The following is a 13,288-nucleotide window of genomic DNA, read 5'->3' as shown; positions in this document are numbered from 1 at the left end:
AGCAAGGCCCTGTCTCAAAATAAAAACAGTTATGGATTTGGCTCATTGGTAGTGCCCCTGGATTCAATCCCCATACCCCCCCCCCAAAAAAAGTAACTTGAGAACAATGAGCAAGTGCTGGAAAAACTGGCACAAAATTGTGTGATCCACCCTGACTCCTCCTGTAGTTCAGCCCTAGCAACTGTCCCTCTATAAATAACATCCTACACCAAGGGGTGGCTAGCTCTCCCTTTGGAGATGGCCCATGTTCTCTCTTGACTCTATATTCCTTGCTTTATCCCCAAAAGTTTCTCACTGTCAAGATGGCCGTCATTCTCTCTTGAATGTGTATTTCTTTTTAAAATTATTTCTTATTTGTTATTGATGTACCTTTATTTATTTATTTGCTTAAATGTGGTGCTGAGAATCTAACCCAGGGCCTCACACATGCTAGGCAAGCGCTCTACCACTGAGCCACAGCCCCAGCCCTTGAATGCATATTTCTTTATCCCCCCCAAATGTCTCTTTCCTGAGTTAGCCTACATTCTCCCTGGAATATGTCTTCATAAATAAATCTGTGTCTCCAACTGACATGTGCTGAAATCTTCTTCTCTCCTGTATGCCAAGGACCCCACTTGTCCCAAGTCAAGGTCCCCCTCTCTGGGACTTCTCGTAACACTTAGAACAGAGAAGAGAAGTTCCTGTGCAGACACCCAGATATTGCTGACAACCAGTAGAAGCTGGAGGAAGCAAGGGACATTTCTCTTGCTAGAGCCTCTGAAGGAAATAGCCCTGCCAACACTTTGATCTCAGACTTCACCCTCCAGGACTGTGAGAAATAAACTTCTGTTGTTTTAACTCACAAAGTTTGTTGTCATCTGGAAACCGCAGGAAACTAATGCACACCATAATTCCCTTCCCCTCCCATCCTTCCTTCTCATTTGGGCCTTCAGTTGGTCCTCAATCCCTGTTTGGGCTCCTATTACCTTCACAAAGCCACCTTTACGGCCTGTATCTTTCTGGGTGTTGATCAAGTCCTTCAGCTGCTCTTCCTCTTGTTCTTTCCTGCCCCATCTCTTTGGTATCCCCACTACCCTTCATCCTTGGAGAATCATATCTGACCAGGTCCCTTATGCTCTACAGAAGGCCAGAGACCAGAATGAGCTGGAACTGACCAAAAAGAGTGCCAACAAGAGCTCCTTTAATGAAATCTGCATCAAGAAGGATGTCCAGTGGCCAGTGTCCATGCAGCAAATGCTGCCCTGTTACTCAGAAAGGGGGAGTTACTCAGAAAGGGGGAGGTACTCCGTTCTTGTTGCCAGCTTTCCTCATAAGCAGCTATTCAAGTGCAAAAGGTGGGAGGGAACTTGTCCATCTGGAAAGGTGCTCCACTTTAAGAGGTTCAAGTGCTGGAAAAGAAAGCAGATGCTTGCCACACAGCCAAAGCCAACCTGGATGTCAGTGAATGAAAAGGTCCCACCAGAACCTGGTGGCTCAGAAAGCAAGCCAATTCTAAAGAAGGCACAGGATGAGAGAATAAGGAGCCACTTGACAGTAAGAGTCTCACAAAGGTCAAAACAGATCCCAAGCTTTGAGGATTCTCCTTCTGTCTTCATGAATCTATGTGACTAAATTTCAAGAGATGGAAAGAGCAAAGTTGGCAAGGCATAATCTATGGTTTGAATTCTGCCAATCGCATATCAGGTAATCACCATAGGAGCTTGACTTGTTCAGAAAATTATCTTAAGACACATCCTGGGTGGTGAGACACAAGAGTGAACTGACCTGTTTTCAGGTGGCATTTCCTGTTTTCAGCCTCGGCCATGAGAAATAACCCCTCCTCCAATTCTAGGAACTCCTATTATCACCTGCTACCACTTGTCTTCAGGAGTACCAAGCCCAGCAAGGACAGGGAGCTCAGGGTACTGTGCATACCGCTTGGCTCCCTGAGAGTCCAGCCCTGACAGCCATCTCTCTCTGAGCAGTGACACTCACAACCAGCAGGGTGGTCCTGGGCTCTACTAAACTGGAAGCTGAGAGTCACAACTTAGGAATTGCCAGTCTATACAGCGGCAAAGACCAAGACCCAAAGAAAGTTGAGCATCCGGAGCCTGCTGGCACCCACTCCCCAGAAGCCACATAGATGTGGGCACGGGGAAGCCAGAGCCCTCTGGAGACAGAAAGGGAAGCCATTGCTCCACGAGGCCAGCTGCCTCTGGTCTGTAGTCTCTGGACACTGAGGCCCCTATGGCTTCAACTGGATCATACATTGGCTTTTCTCTTCTGTGAGAAATGTTTAAAGATTATCTAAGCGACATTTATCAGACCTTTGAGCTCTTTCTATTAAAACAGAAGACCAGGAAGCAATTACTAGAGGATGACTAATGAGACAAACCCACACAAAACACAGCAGTTGGAATGAAAAGCCTCGGGTTTGAATCCCACCCTTCCTATTCACCATGACTTTGGGCAAATGACTTCATCTCCTGGAATCTCTGTCCAAAAAATGCAGCAATGCCGATTACACTCCTGATTCCCGTGAGCAGGGGCTTCCTTCCCTAGATACCCTTGGCATCTCCACCCGGAGCAGTCATTTGGTTGTCAGGCAACACTGGGAGTCTGCGTTTTTCAGTTGGTCAAAGTGGACCTTTCAGAAGTTCTGAGCCGAGGACATTTGCTCTTCTGCCTGCGCCTGACTGAGGAGTATATTCCGCAGACTTGCACTTTGCCCCCCAGAAGGACTATAGATCAAGACACTATGGGAACTCTGTCCCTGCCTCTCAGTGTAGCTTTTATCTCCCCAAACCAACTTTTCTTCTTCTCTGCTCCAGTGACTGAGCCCAGGCTCTCCTCACCTCCTGGGCTGAAATAGTGTGCTTCTAATCAGAGTTAACTTGATTTATCAATTCCAAGTCTCACGCATATCTGTGTGTCTGGACATTAATCAGGTCTTGCAGCCGCTTGACCCATGTCTTTCTCTGGTCCAGTCAGCTGTGGCTTACCGTCCAGAGCCAGCTGGCTCAAGCAGGGCAGCCTGGGCACTGCCATATTTGGGAGCATTGGGATGTGAGTTTGCTCTTGCTGCCCTATCAGATCACCACAATTCAGTGGCTTAAAACAGCACAGATATGTTGTCCTAAGGTTCCAGAGGTCAGAAGTCTAATGTGGGTTTCTCTGGGCTAAAATCCAGGAGCTGGTAGGGCTGTGTTCTGTTCTGGAGGCTTTGGGCCCATTTCCTCCTCTTCCCCGGCTCTGGAGACCACCTGCATACCCAGGCTTATGTCCCCACCCTGCTGTCCAGGGCCAGGAATGGTGGGGCTAGTGCTCACCTGGCCTCAGGGACACCAGCCCCTCAGTTCTTTCCTCCACATTTCAGAACCTGCCCCACTCATTAGGTCTACCCAGATAGTTCAGGAGGGGTCCCTCTCTCAAGGTCAACTACTGTATGCACATCTGGATGTGCCCCAGAGTCTCCCTTGTTCAAGGCTTGGTTCCAAGGTGACACAGTTGGGAGGTGGTGGAAACTTTAAGAGGACTGCCCAGTGAGTGGTCTTCAGGTCACTAGGGGGGTGTCCTCAAAGGGGATGTGCCACCTGTCTCCTCCTTGTCCTCTCTCTGCTCCCTAGACATGAGCGGAGCAGTTTGCTCTACTACTTCTGTCACCATGATGTGTTGCCTCACTGCAGGCCCAGAACAATGGGTCAGCTAATCATGGACCAAAAGCTCTGAAACTGGAAGCCAAATAAGTCTTTTTTCTTCATAAGTTGTTTATCTCGGGTATGTGCTATAGTAACAGCAAGCCAGCAGAGGCACGCCCTGATCAACAACCTGAATTCCATCCCCACCTCAGTCGCCCTTGACATGGAGTGTAGTGATCACAGACCAGGGGTCAGGACCCAGACATCTTAGGGGGACATTTGACTGCTATCACAGGGAGGTAACCCGACATAAGAGATGGGTGATCACAAGCTGGGCAGATACCCTTCATTGACTTCCTGGGTGAACAGGAGGTAGATCACCGGCTCTTTTCATTTCTCAGACAAGGTTCGTAGCCTGCTTCCTGCGACACTCCAGGCCCTGCAGAAACAGGGCAAACAGAACCTTTGCCCTGGCAGGGTCCACTCTAACGGACTCCGGTACAGTCAAGGCACAGGCACCGTTCCTTTGAAATCTTCTAGCTTGCCACCTGGTAGGGTTCTCACCCCATTTTGCCCACCCACCTTAGAGGACCCAGCTTATGACAATGTCGCCAAGTCACCAGGGTTCAAGTCCTCTCTCCTCGGCCCCCTCAGGGTCGGGAGTTTGTTGCAACTTCTTCCCAGCCCTTTCCTCGTCCACCCAGGAGTTTCATAAATCACCTCGTAAAAAATCATTTACTGGTTTCCCCAACATGATGGCAGAAATAAACTGCTCGATACACACTTGGAAACTCCCTCTAGAAAACCTGTGCTCTGTTCTGTCGGCCTGCATCTCGGTTTCCAGCTTGAATTTCCACCACCTTTGCTTTCTGACAATATCTTCCCTAATTAAGACAGCTGAATCCTCTACTTTTTATTGAGTTGGACAGCAAATCACTGAACAAATGCTTTCCCTTGCACTTTAAAAGGATTTAATAGGAAAATATTTTTCCTACATCCTGTTTCAAGGGGAAAATGTGATTTTAGGGGACATTTTATAGTTCACAACAGGATATTGAAGGGCATTTGGTTTTGCTTAGTTTATTATGACTGTGTTTCTCCAGCATGAAGTAGTGTTTTTGTGATTATTTAGATAAGTCTATAGATAGCCATAGAATTATGGAAATTCAGGACTGAAAGGGCCTTAAATATCATCCAGGCCAACTCTCTGCATCCTTCAGATGAGAAAACAGGTGACTTGTCCAAGATCACACACTGAGTCGGTGGGGAAATGAAAGCAGTCTCACCTCCCACTGTCCAGTGCCCCGCACCAGCTGTGTGGTGGAGGCAGGGGTGGGGTGTCCAGCCTGTACACCAAGACACTCAGGGACCTGCAAGTACTTTTGAACTTGAGAATTAGAGTCATTAGTAAGTGTGTCCATGTGGCTGGCCAGCCAGCGAATCACATTCTAGATGTTTCCGGTGTCCCCTCAGTAGGTGTCTACTGGGTTACTGTGCTGGTGCAGAAGACACAAAACAAAGCTGAGACTCTTGCCTTGGAACAAGTCAAGGATGATGGGTCCACAAGTGTGTACAAGATCATTACAGCTAAGCACAGGGGTGATGAGGGGGCGTCTCAGTCCCTCTTCTCCTTCTACAGTAGCATGTCTGAGGGGCTAGGATGTGGTCCATGGTGGAGCACTGGCCCAGCATGCACAAGGCCCTGGGTCCATTCCTCAGCACCCCAAAACAACAACAAAACAACCTGAGACTGGACACTTACCATGATTTACTCAGCTCACAGTTGTGGGTGCTGGGAGGGTCTGAGGGCCACCTCTGATGATGGCCTTCTTGCTGACAGGGACTCTGGTAGAGTCCTGCGGCAGGGTGGGGCCTCACAGGAGGAGGGGGGCTTTCACAAGAGACAGCCAAGCTGGCTTTGCTGTAGCAGAGCCACTCTCTAGATAACCCCTAGCTCATTAACCCCCGCACTCCAAGAAAGGATGCTGGTTCTTGAGGGTGGAGCTCTGAGGCTAATCACCTCTTAACAGTCACACTGGGCCCCACCTGAGTACCTCACTCTGAGGATGAAATTCCAGCGAGGGTTTGGGTGGGCCAGTCAAACCACGGCAGAAAGTGGGTTGGGTTTTGTGCAGCTGGGGGAAGCCCTGGGAGGAAAGCCCAGGGCCTTGTGCACGGTGAGTCGGCACACTGCCACTGCTGATTTTTTTTTTTTTTTTAATTTTGAGGCAGGGTCTCACTAAGTTACCCAGGATGACCTTGAACTTGCCATCCTCCACCTCAGTCTCCCAAATCGCTGAGATTCCAGTGTGCACCATGAAGCTGACTTGGTTGTTTTAAGGACATCTCTAAAGAATGAAATAAAAATGATTTATGTGACATTAGCCTACTCTGTGTGGCTAGCAAAAGGACAGCAAGAATTGGAAGGACGTGTCGCTCCAGAAATGGAACTATAGACAAACTCCTCATGGCCTGTTTCTGGCTGTTTCTGTCATCCCCGTCTTGATGGGGTCTTGATGGGACTCTGCAGAGCAGGAACCGTGTGTCAGCCTGGCAGGTCCTGGGCTGTGTCGACGGCTCTGGGTTCAAACCCAGTCACCTATTAGTGGTGGGATCTTCTGGAGTTATTTCTTCATCTCTGAATTTTAAAAAGTCTGTGTGATAGGTTGCAGGTGTTATTTGAGATGGTCTGAACAAAGTGTGAAACATAGTGTCCACTGTGGATCGAGAAATAAGATACCACATGGCCCTGGTGGCCACAAGGGTGTCCAGAGTGAGGATGCACTGAGCTTCAGCTGGAGCTGGGGTGGCTGAAGGAGATGGAGTCTTCCTTGGACATTGGAAGGAAGCAGATGGCTTTCAGGCCTCCATGTTACCCCAACATGTGCTGTTTGAGAATAAAGGACTGGGCTGGGGTTGTGGCTTGGGGGAGAGTGCTTGCCTGGTGCATGCAGGGCCCTGGGTTGGATCTTCAGCACCACATAAAAATAAATAAAATAAAGGTATTGTGTCCAACGACTTGTAATATATATATGTATATATATATATATATGTATATATATATATATATACATATATATATATAAAATGAAGGACTGAGACCGCGTGGGTTAACGTAGGGAATGGAAGGAAGCACTTTAGGATGTCATCGGCCTCCTTGGTCTGGGTCTCAGGACGTTGATGACATTTAGAATATTTATTCTGGAGAAAAGACGACTTGGGACACGGGTGAAATGAACGTCCTCAAGTGTGTGAGCTGGTGATGGAGAACAGCTGTTCCCTATTTCTGTTTTGGACAGAATGAGAAGTAATGAGTCACATGGAAGCGTGAAGGATTTAGGCTCAACATGAAGAAGAATTTCCTGAACGTGGGTGTTGTTGGCCTGTGGAAGGAGTTACCGAGGGCTTTAGGAGAGGACAGTGTCTCCTGGCTGCAGACCTGGAGCGGGGCAGCCTGGGCCCTCGGGGGTGGCCACGATTCACCCCCCAGCTCTTCTCAGTCTTTCCCCTGGAGGACGGCTCAGCTCCGCCTCAGCCCACCCCAAGCCACTGTCCCGTCCTGGTGGTAAGAAAGAATCTTGATACTAGCTGGATGATTACCTCAGGCCATCTGCAGCTTGACATTCCACAAATACCACAGTTGCTTATGTAGGCTACTCCAGAGACCAAACATCTCCCCTCTTTGAAATTTATTAAGAAAATCTCTGTAGGGCTTCTTTCACCCAAAGTGCCTTTAATAAAGCTTGGAATTTCCTCACAACACACTCATTCGTGATGGTATATTTTTAGGTCTCCTTCATTACTGTCTCCCTCTTTGCTCTGCAGGCAGAGGCAGGCGGGCGCAGCCAGGGTTGCACAGGTTACCGGTCACCAGGCTCTGGCCACGCTGGGTTCTCCCCGCCCTGGGTTCTCCCGCCCTCCCGGGGCAGCCGTGTTTCCACTGGCTAATTTAGAAAGCCTTCGTTCAGGCCAACGACTAGTTTTTATAATTGTTCATCGAAAAGGCCGGCAGCCACTCTATGTTCAAACTTGAGTACAAAAGGTATGGCTGTGCGAATCACAGGAAATGGTTTTGGGTCCCCCACTCCACCACCAAAGTGGCCCCTGATGGCTTAGGTGTTTATTTCGAAGTCACTTTAAAGTTGAATGGTGGTCACGTAGAAGAGGCTTTGAACAAGGAGCCCATTTATTGACAGAGAGCAAGTCTCTCCCTGTGTGCCCCAAATCGTTGTTCCAAAACGTCTCATTTACTGCCATTTCATTCATAAAGTTCGTAATTGTGATCAAAGGACTTCTTGTGTCTGCTGCCTCCTGGGGGACCACCGGAGGCCTGTGATCACGCAGGAGCTGGGGGTGCTCCGCCCCTGCCCCACACAGGCAGAGTCCATTACTCCAGGTCCCTCCCACCAGGCAGCTGCCCTAGAGCCAGGTCCTTGCGCAGGCCTCGGCTCCCTCCAGGCCTGGGCGCCCAGTTTGCATGGCTCCTCCCCTCAGCCCCCTTTCCCCTCTCTCCTTCCTCCTGGGTCTCTCCTCCCCTTGGAGGTCCCCTTGGAGCTCGTGTTTCCCAGGAAGGGAGGAAGGGTGGAGTGGAAGGCCACTCTCTACAGGAGAATCAACAGACCTCTCCGACTGGTAACCAGTGGTCATTACAGAGAGGTGACGATGAAGGGGGTGGCAGCCAATCCTGCGCCACACTCACTGGGTGCCGGGCTCTACATTCAGTGCTTGGCAGAGAAGGCTTCGGCAGTCCTGCGGATGGGCTTCTTCTTGTCCCCATTTACAGATGAAGTGGGTTGGGTTCTTCCTTAGCAGCCCAGGTCCAAGGTCTGAGAGGCCTCTCAGGAAGGTCATCAGCAAGGGCCAGGGCCTGCCAGAGTACGTGCAGGCATTCTGGCCTCGAGGCCAGCGGTGGCCTGAGACAGAGCTTAGGGGACCGTGTCTGCTTCTGGACTCCTGCCCTGGTGAGACTTGCCACAGGCCACTCTTCCAGCTCAGCCTCTCTTTCCTCCATTTCTCTCACTCTGGCCCACACGTCACCTCTGTGAAGCCACCATCCTGCCCCAGGCATCTCCAGCCTTGGTCCATGCTTCCTGCCCTCAGAGTTACTCCTGGCGCCAAGGTTTCTGCACCACCATGATTCTGTCGCTGCTGGTCCTGCAAGCTCACCTCCACCTGCAGCATCTCCAGGCCACCTCGTGGGCAGGCAGCCTTTCCACCAGGCCGAGGCTCTCCTGGAAATGCAAAGAGGCCTAATATAATCCACATAAAGTATTTACTAAGGAGGAGACAGCAAAAGGAAACCCACGTGTAAGGACTTCCTGCCCTTGGTGTCCTCCCATGGCTGTTCCGGGCCAGGGCTGCAGCTCAGGAGGAGACTCCAGTTTCAGGCCTGGAGACGGGAGGGGCGGGATCAGCAAAGAGCCCTGTGTGCATCTTAGGATGTGTGGGGAGGGGCGGGATCAGCAAAGAGCCCTGTGTGCATCTTAGGACGTGTGGCTCCTGTGGCTCCGGCTTGCCCTGCAGGTGCTGCAGGTGCTGCGGGGAAGGAGCTGGTGAATGGGGAGGTAACTGTCCAGCGATTCTCTGCCTGTCATCCTCCATGGTTTCCTAACGGTTTATCCCTCGTCCATTTAGTACCTGATCCATCATGTTCTGAGAAGCCCCTGAGGCAGGTTACCAGAGCCTGGAGTCAGGAATGTCTAGGGGAAAAGGTGGGGCTCTGCGGGTCCCCAGGTCAGGCAGTCCTGCTCCTGAGTCCTGGCTCACTCAGCCACCACCATCAACGAGTTCCTCAGTCTTCTTTCTTTTTCTTGAAGATCAGAATCCCCCTTGGCCACCGGGGGGGGGGTGGGTGGACCAGCTAGCGATGTTAGGACCGTGCTCAGCACATGACACCTGTCACTAGGCAGACGGCAAACATTGTATTCATCCTCTAAGTGGTTTTTGAGCACCTACTATGTGTCAGTGCTGCTCTGGTTGCAGGCGCTGTGACAGGGGACAGGAGAAGCCAGGCCTCACTGACACCCCTCAAGGACTCCAAGACCAACACACAACTCAGTGTCGGAGAGCAGAGTAAACCTGAAAGTGTCGAGGCCCAGAACTTCAGGACAGAAGTACGTGTGAAATCGCATGGAAAGGAAGCACACAGAGATAACCAGAGGTCTTGTGTTTCACAGAAACTATAAGCTGTTCATGGTAAAGAAAAAGTAAATAAGAGCTGATGCTCCAGCTTCAGGTCCCTTCTCCAGGCAGTGCAGAACCCCAGGGTGCTGTTCACTCCTCCAGCAGGTCTTTCCCCGCCACGGAATAAAACACACAGAGTAACTCCCTGGTGAGATACGAGCCGGCCTGGGAAGCCCGTCACCAACAGAGCGGGCAGCCATGGTGTCCACCCATCCACCTTTCACCCATTCCCAAATGTCCATTGACAGGTCCAGTTCACCAACTCTGTGTGTTAGGCACAAAATGGCACAAAACAAACACACTGGCACCGAGACAGTCACCATGTCCCTCAGTGAGTGCCGTGACAAAGTGTAGGTCCCCCTGGGGTGTGAATGGCCCTTACACAGTCCACTCTTCTTTCCCTTCAGTCTCCCTACCTCCCTTTTCTTTGGAAATTACTCGAAAAAGAGAACTGGATGCTTGAGAGTTAAACATGGTGAAGTCTGTAATCTCTAGCTTCATGGAATAAAATCCTTGAGATTGGACAGAGGTTCACATCTGTTCCTAAGTCCACACTAGGTCCTCGAAGCTCCCCAGAACTCCACCGACATGCAGTTGTCTGTTTTGTACTTGAATGCCGTCATGGATGGGGAACTCACTCCTTTATGGAAGGCTCTCTTTCCCTCAGGACACCCCCACGGGTTGGTTCAGCAAAAACTCTAACTTGTCTCAGACACTGCGAACACCAAGGTGGGTCAGACACTAGCCACTTCCTGCTGTGCCCAGCATCCCTGAGCCTTTGAGTCCCCCCTCCTCTTGTGCCCCGCCTTTCCACCCCATGCCTTCTCCTGTCGTGTGGCTGCGGATGGTGTCACAGTCTGCCTGCATCGTTTCAGAACAGAGCCCCAAACTTCAGGTGTGGTCTGACTCCTGTCCCTGCTGGGTCCCTTGTTCTGAGAACTGTGCTGGTGTTAACAGGAGCTTGCTATGATCTGGGCAACCAGGCCCTCCTTCTGAGGCACAGGAGCTGGCTGTCAGCTTGGGGCACCCCCATCTTTGCACACGTGCCGTGGCTAAGTCCCGCCTCCTCCACAGGCTCCCTGTGAGGGGCAGTTTTGAACAAATGTCCAGAGTCTAACACCTGCCCTTGTTAAACTTGATCTTGTTACATTAGTTCCCTTGTTCTAACTTCATGAACATTTTGAATATTGCTTCTGTTACCCAAGAAGACCTGGAAAGCACCACATTTCCTCTTAAAGTGCGCGTGTGTGTTTGCATGCACACCCCTGGGTCCAGCTCTCAGAGGCCACCCATAGGTCTGTGTGCACTCTCATGAATGCAGCTCATTCACACACACGTTGATTCTTTCTGCGACACTAATCCAACATTGCCCAACAAAACACTTGCTCTTCTGAACTAGCCAGGGGTGTTTGCTTCTTAAATGGATTATGAAGCATCACACAGCCCTGCCAGGAGGGAGGGAGCTTGCTGTAGATGGCTTCATTCAGCTACTGACAGAGCCCTAAGAGGAGGCTGCCGACCCGAGAGCTCCAAGTGTCCAGAGGCTGCTTAGAACACGGTCTGTGCGTCCCAGCTGTCTGCTGGACAGCACCGAGCTCAGACATCCCTGGGGACCTCAGAGCCCCAAGATCCTCAGGCCTTGAGCCCAGTTCAAAACCTTCTCCCTTGTTTTCAGGAGGGAGGAGGAGACCTTGATCAGATATCTCTTCTCAAGTCTTGCCCAGTGGTACCTAGGCAGAGTTAGTTTGATGGGACAGAATAGCAGAGTCTTAAGCAGATCCAGCCTCTGGAAAAAAAAATAATAATGTGGCTATAATACCATTTTCCAGAGGACTCTTAGTCAAACGGCACGATGGCTGGACATGTAAACACCGTGCCAGGCCTGTGGTAAGTGCTCATAAGTGTTAGCTATTATATTAGCTAGGAAAGTAATGAGCACAAAACATGGCACCTGACAAAGCCCTCTTCTGGAAGCTTCCAGGGAGCAGGGCCCATGGAACTCCTACAGGAAGATGCTGAGAGGCAGGTGGTTTCAGTCATTGCTCAGCAGCTCAGAGATGGTGGGGTCAAAGTGCTTCAGGCCTTTCCCTCATCAGAGCAAGAGAGCTGTCATAACTCCAGCAGTTGCATCTTGTGTAAAGCCAGAAAGGTGACAAGGCTGCTGTAATCACATCTGACATCATTCATCACAAAAGAAAAGGCTTTCCTAGAAATCTATGAGAATATTTCTGTTCGGGTCTCAAGGGCCGAATTGAGTCACATAGCTCCTCACTCACTGCCAAGAAGCCAGGAAAGTGGAAAGAGAGTAATCCTGATTGGCACACCCATCATGGGCCATGGCCAGGAAAAGGGGTTGAGGAGTGGACAGTGATTGCCATAACCATCATGCCAGCCTGAGTGTACCTTCCTGTCTACCCACTTCCTGTTGGCAGCTCATTATCCTGCAGCCTCAGGCCAGCTATAAATGTTGTTGAATGTACTGCCCTGTTGCCTGCACTAACCTCTCCCTGTCTGTCTGGATTATGTTTCCTGTTGTTCCTTTCCCCCGGGGGAAGTTCTCTCTAGGAGTCATTATTGTTGATGATGCTGTGTAACAAACAATCCCCAAACAGCAAGAAGCATTCTCTGCTGCCTGCAGCCTAGAGGTCAGCTGAGTGGCTGTGGTGTAGGACAGGGGTGCAGGGTGCTCGTGTCTCTTATTGGAGAGCCCTGACTCCACAGGGGAGGCCCTCTTCACGGTGGGTTGGGAGGGCACCTAATATACTATGCAAGTGCATTTCAGGTCCCAGCTAGTGTCTTTACCACCAGCCATGGGAGGTCACACGGCCATGTCCAGCAGGAAGGATCATGTCCCCACTAGAGGGAAGCACATGCAAGGAACCCATGACCCCTTCCTGATCCCAGCCTGGGTTGAGAGTCTTCCTTAGCTCCCAGGGTCCTTCACACACCCTGCTACATCTCATTGTTCTTCACTGTCCAAATCTCTCAGTCCTCGGCCTTCCCCAGTAGATTGGAAAAAGGTGCCTGTGACTGTGCTGTGTTAGGACCCTTTTGTGGCACCTGGATGAGGGGTAATAAATGTCATTGTCATGCCCGTGATGGTCTGTTATGCGGTGGTTTGTTTCCAAAATAATAAAGACCCAAAATTAGAGAACAAGGATATAAAATATAAATTATTTGAAAGCTGTAGTTAGACTCTACTTCTGAGTATTATTTAAGAGAATAGAGACTGGGTCTCTGTAAGTCACACCATCATCTGTCTTCAAGTGAATGAAACCACTTCCAAAAGGCTACTGACCTTCTGGAAAAGGTGAGACTATGGGCACTGTTAACAGATCTGTGTTTGCAGGACCTGGGGGAGAGGGAGGGATGAACAGGCGCAGCACAGAGGGTGTTAAGGCAGTGAAATGGCTCTGTACATTACTGAGGGGGTGGACACATGACATTGTACATTTGTCACCTCCTTTCTCCAATGTACAGCAGGGAGA

The sequence above is a fragment of the Ictidomys tridecemlineatus genome, chromosome 9 (genome assembly GCF_052094955.1).
Source record: "Ictidomys tridecemlineatus isolate mIctTri1 chromosome 9, mIctTri1.hap1, whole genome shotgun sequence".
Lineage (NCBI taxonomy): Eukaryota > Metazoa > Chordata > Mammalia > Rodentia > Sciuridae > Ictidomys > Ictidomys tridecemlineatus.
The sequence above is the reverse complement of the archived record's forward strand: the minus strand, read 5'-3'. Positions refer to the sequence as shown.